The sequence below is a fragment of the Ochotona curzoniae genome, unplaced genomic scaffold (assembly GCF_017591425.1).
Source record: "Ochotona curzoniae isolate NIBS_2020 unplaced genomic scaffold, NIBS_Ocur_1.0 contig_3432, whole genome shotgun sequence".
In the NCBI taxonomy this organism is placed as follows: Eukaryota; Metazoa; Chordata; class Mammalia; order Lagomorpha; family Ochotonidae; genus Ochotona; species Ochotona curzoniae.
In genome coordinates, this window is record NW_024465859.1 from 16,454,733 (window position 1) to 16,460,724 (window position 5,992).

Genomic DNA, 5,992 nt, shown 5'->3' on the forward strand with positions numbered 1-5,992 from the left:
ACAAAGGAAGACTAATTCCCTCAATCCTCTTGCTACACATTCACTCATTCATCCATTCATCCATTCATTCACTCATATTCCTTGAGAACCTGTTGTATATTTAGCACCAACAATAAGATATTTAACTAGTCATATGGAAAAAGATATATCCCTTCTTAACAAGGGATTTGTTTCTTCAAATTAATGATATGCAAGATTATCTCAACAAATTCATGATGTTAAAATTGTAATCCTTGGGGTTTTGCTGTGCCAATCATTTATAATTTTATATTTTTACCTCTTAGCTACTTCTTCTTTACTTGAGAAAGATGGAAAGACTGAGGGGAGGAAGCAAGGAGGAAGAGGATGAAAGAGAGAAATGTGCATAAAAACCAGGATTTAGCCAGTTAAAGTCAGGAACTGAGAAAGTAATTAAATCAATTTCAAAGACTCAAATACTTGAGTCATCCCCTACCGTCTGTGAGTCTGCACGTTAGCAGGAATCTTCATCAATAGCAGAGCTAAGATTCAAACCAAGAATTCTGATGTGGGACAAAGGCATCAGAATCACTGATGTAAAGGATCAGCACTTCACATTTTGCAAAAGATTACCTATTTATTTTCACTTTAGTTGCAAGATAGACATAGGTGTGTAGAAGAAGAAGGAAAATGAGAAAGAGAGGAGAGAAAGAAATCCAATCTCAATTTCTGTTTGGAGTATCCTTACAGAATGGCTATCAATTACTCTCAATCAAAGTGAATCAAACAATATCCCGAAATATTGCAGGGCCCAGTCTCCCGAGGGTTAACTCAACAACTTAGCTTGTTTTTCAAGAGGTAAGGTGGTGTGCAATCTTGGCCTGACACATTTAGCTCCTGGCTTAACCACAAGTTCCTGCTTCCCCTTTATCAAGATGCCCCTAGGGGTCTTAGGAGCTGCTTGAGCATTGCAAAAATACTGGGAGGAACCAGAGAGTATAAAAGGCAGGCAAGAATTCAATAAAGCAGCATTCTCTTTGCAGGAATGACCCTGTGTGTGTGTGTGTGTGTGTATTGTCTTCTTTGTAACCCTAGTCCCTCCTCTCGACTCGGGGTACATGGTGAAACGGGCGTTGCCGACACTCTGTCACTGGTCCCATTCTGGATTGTTGCTTTAGTTTCTGTTAGCACACTACAAAATATTTCTTGCACAACTTGGGGAAAACAATTTGTAAGTTTGTTCTTTTCTAAAATTCTTATGCTAATCAGAACTAGTCCATGCCCTGACTGTTCCACTTCTGATCAAACTCTTTTGCTAACACTCCTGCAAAGAGAAGAGAAGATGGACCATGTGATGTGGTCTTGCCTCTCTCACAGGAAACTCAGGTGAATTCTTTGATCTTTAACTTCTATCCAAACCATCCACAGCCTTGGTAAACATTTGGAAAGATGAATTAGATGATCTAAGCCCTTTCCCCCTCCTCCACTTTTCTGCCTCTTTTTCTCTTTTTGTAAACAAGTCTTTAAAAAGTCTTCAATAAATATGTCTTTGAAAACTCTGCACAACCAACCAGCTTACAATGCCCCTACACTATTATGACAGTATGACTGATGGAAAAGCTAAGGATCTTGAACTTAAATTGTTTCCTCTATATTCGGTAGAGGAGGCAAGATTTATGCAGATTTTTAAAAAAGATTTATTTCATTTTTATTGGAAAGTCATATATAGAGAGAGGAGGAAAGACAGAGAGGAATATCTTCCATCTGCTGATACATTCCGCAAGTAGCTTCAATGGCAAGAGCTGCACCAATTCGAAGCAAGGAGTGCAGAACTTCTTCCCAGTCTCCCACACAGGTGCAGGGTCCCAAGGCTTGGGCTATCCTGGACTGTTTTCCCAGGCTACAAAAAGGGACTGAATGGGAAGAGGCTAGCCAGACTTTAGACATCAGGCTACCATCCCAGGCCCTATACAGGTATTTTAAATCCAGAAAAATGAAACTAAATGCTTCGCTATCTTTTTTAATTTAAATTTCTCGAAGCAAACAAAAAACAACAACAACAAAAAAGGAAAATCTGCTGTAGCCTTTTCAGTAAACTTTGCCCTTAGAAAGCTAAATACGAGGCTTTTAATTTTGATTACCTGTGAAAGATCAATATTGAGTGTCGATTTTACATACATCTTTGAATTCACTATGCATGAAATCTGCTCAGAATCAGTCATCAGGGAAATGCAACTGAAAATCAAAATGAAGTTTTACCCCACGTCTCTTGGAAGGAATGTTATTTGAAAATCAAAAATTAGCATATGTCACAGAGGATATAGAGAAAAGGGGACCCTGACAGGGTAGGATCAGACACCAGTCTAATCACTGCGGAAGACATTACAGAGATTTGTTCTCGCTTTGGCAGCACATATACTAAAATTGGAACGATACAGAGAAGATTAGCATGGCCCCTGCGCAAGGATGACACACAAATTCATGAAGACATTACAGAGATTCTCTGAAATCTGAAAATAGATCTACCATAGGATCCAGCCATTACATTCCTGGGAATTTACCCAACGGAAATGAAGTCAAAATATGAATTATTCCTACTTCTATGTTTGTAGCAGCTTAATTCAGAGTAGCTGAACTATAGGATGCACTCCACATCCATTTAAGATGTCCTTAAAAATGAGAACAGAAAGAATCTGTGGTATATACATACACTATGGAATATTAGTTAGCCATAAAAATTAATGCAATTTTGTATTTAATGACAAAATTGACACAATCAGATAAAGTTATGATTAGTGTAATATGCCAGTCCTCAAAAGACAAATTCATACTTTCTCATATTTGTGGTGACTTGCATACAGAGTACAAAGAAAGCAATGCAGATAACTGAAATGAAAATATTGACATTTCACCATTGTTCTCAGCTTATACTTCTAAGGAGTAATGATCTCTCCACTTAGTACTTGTTCAATTCTTTCTTGATGGAAGTTTAAGCTTAGGACTGCAAGGTAGATTTCAAGTAAGGAAAATTGAGAAAGAAAGGAGGAAGTCGGATGAAAAGAGGTTAGGATGGGAATCATAGTAAGTCTCTTTATGTTCTTAAAGCTGTATATATGAAATATATGAAATATTTCTTCTTTACATAAATAAAGAACAGCATTTGAGTGCTTGTATGAGTTGCACCATAAGTGATTTTGCCTCATTGTCTAATGAAAGAAGAGTAATAGAAGGAAGAAATTGGAAAAGGGGCAAAGTGAAGAGTGGGGGAAAGAGGAAGGAAGGATACCTAAGAGATCAATAGGTTAGAAATGTCACAATCTACCCTACAAAATATTTTGAAAAGCTCTGCACATTTAATTGAACAAATAAGTTTATAATTTTTTTTCTCAGGTTTATAGACCAATTTTCTAATGAATTAAAATACTGAGATTTGGAATTTAATCATATATGTGAAAGAATAAGCCTATTATGAAGAGTTATTTGTAAGATTAATTTCTTTGAAAAACAGAATTATGGGAGTAAGAAAAAGAGAGAGAGATCCTGCATAGCCTGTTCACTCCCAAATGGCCCAAACTGCAATGGAAGGGTCAAGCAAAGGGCAGGAATTTGGAACCGGTGCCCATATGAGATGTTGGCATCTCAGCTCAACATGCAGCACCATAGCAATAATTCCAGAAGACTGAAACCTTAAGACACGTTAGTGTTCCACTAATAGCAGCCAGAGAATATGTCATAAGGTTATACCAGGTTGCTCAAGCTAGAGGAAAAGCTTTTCACTCTGCCACCCTCTCTATCTCCTTTGTTCCTTGAAAGATGCATATTAACGCTACTATCCATCTTCAGTGAACACTGCTTGCTTATCCTGCAAAAGGCTGCATGGCTACTATCTTTAGAAGTATTCATTCAGTGGAAATAGAGCATTCTTTACTCTTCCCATCTCCGGTCCCATTTACATTCAGTCTGAAATGCATTAGCTTTGTCTGGCTTCAAGGATTATGATAACAATTTAAAAGCATTCTTATGATAAAAGCATATAGTTGACATTGTATTGCTTTGTAAAAGCAGTATTCATTAAATAGGCTATGAAGCCATCAGTAAATGTTGGGTAAATGTGAGATCACACAGCAAATGTTTTAACACATACTTGTACTACATGAAATGTATATATGCGTGCACGTGTAATGGTAAGTTTGAATAAATTCTTTACACCTGCTGCCACGCAGTATGATAAATTAAATGTCTACACATTGCTTTGCCGTTTCCAGTCTATTCAACCTCCATTAGAAACTTCATGGTTTGCTACTCCTGAGAGATTTTTGGATTTGTAATTTTGTAGAGTATGCCTGCAGTTAATAAGAAATTTGGGTAAGCAGCTTTCAATTCCAGTGTACATTAGAAATAAAGGGGAACTTTTATAAAATATGGATGGTGTGGTTTCATCCCACATCAACTCATTCAGTGTCTGAGGTATGCATGGGATCAAATATCACCGTTTTTATATCTATCCTTGTGTTAATAGGGGGAATAAAGCTTTTTATTGCTTATTGTTCCAAAGATTTCAAACAAGATCAGAAGTACTTGGAGCTAACAGGAAAGTTAAAATACAAGGCATGCCAAAATCTTCAAATTTGAGCACTTTTCAAAAGGCCTGCCAAAAGGTAAATTATCTAAAATTGCTGTCTAAAATGAATTTGAAATCTACCCACTATATTATTTTATCTTTTCTTGCTGTAAAAAAATATAGCAGTAAGATACAATGCAATCATTCATATTTTAGATAATGAAGTCAATATTATATCATGGAGAACTAGTTAAACATCTAAAATGGACATGGTAGCCTGAGCACTTACTTGTTTTTGTTTTGTTTGTTTGTTTGTTGCTTTGTTTTATTTTTATTTTTCATGATCTAACTACACTGTCCTAGTAAGTATAATGGCAATTGAATCATCAACATCAGAATTTCTTCAGGAAGGTAGAATTTAATTGAAATATTTAATCAGTATATAACTAACTCAATATATTAAATTTTCTATAGGATAACCACATATAAGAGCAATAAGATTTATTCTTTTCTACACATATAAGAAAAGCCTTTTTGGTCAAAACTTATTGGCCAATTTTTTTCTGTGATAATCTTGCTAAATGTTTCTGATGTATTAGATATTACACGATGGCAATAAATTCTGCAACCAAGGAAATACTGGTGGAATTTCAAAAGAAAATATTCTACACTATTGGAAATTGTTCAATTCTAAATCTCACTTGCTCATAAATAACAGGCTGTTTCAACTTGTAATGTAATAACAGGTGTAATAGATAGTGAACAGAGGGTCATCTTGATGCCATATAGGATTTTAAACCCAGTTACTGCAAATAATGTGCTACCAAATAAGTGATTGTTCATTAGTACAGAGACTAGTTTATTTGCTTTTAAATCAAATATCAGCCTATTTTCCTTAAATAATTAAGTGATAAATATTCTAGAGTATTTGAAAAATTCAATTTTGGTCCTGGTGCAATGGCTCAATGCCAGATCCTCGCCTTGCATATTCAAGGATCCCACATGCATACCAGTTCATGTCCCAGACGCTCTACTTGCCATCCAACTTCCTGCATGTGGCCTGGGAAAAGAGTGAAGGATAGCCAAGGCATTAAGCCTTTTCATGCATCTGGGAGACCCAGCAAAGGCATCTGGCCCCTGCCTTTGGATCAAATCAGCTCTGACTGTCGCAGCTAGTTGGGGAGAAAATGAATGGATAGAACAGGTCTCTGTCTCTCCTTCCCTCTGTAAATTTGCATTTCAAATAAAAATAAATAAATATTTAAAAAGAAAAGGAAAATGCTATTCATTTGTCAGCTACTCAAACGTCACTGTTTTAGAATGAAGTCATGGACAACGCATAGACAAATGAGTGTCTCTGTTCCAATGACACTTTTGTAGTAGCGGGGATCACTGGCAAGTTTCAATCTATTTGATTCAATGAGACATTTTTTAAAATAAAATTTTGCCTTTTTTTGTAAAGACTTATTTATT

The 5,992-nt window shown here is 36.0% G+C and overlaps 1 non-coding gene across 1 annotated transcript; it reads left to right on the forward strand.

Annotated features, from left to right (window-relative positions):
• The first annotated feature begins 2,352 nt into the window (after nt 1-2,352).
• LOC121156583 lies at nt 2,353-2,460 on the forward strand. Its single transcript, XR_005883887.1, has one exon. It is a non-coding gene; the product is annotated as a U6 spliceosomal RNA (small nuclear RNA).
• The last annotated feature ends 3,532 nt before the right edge of the window (nt 2,461-5,992 follow it).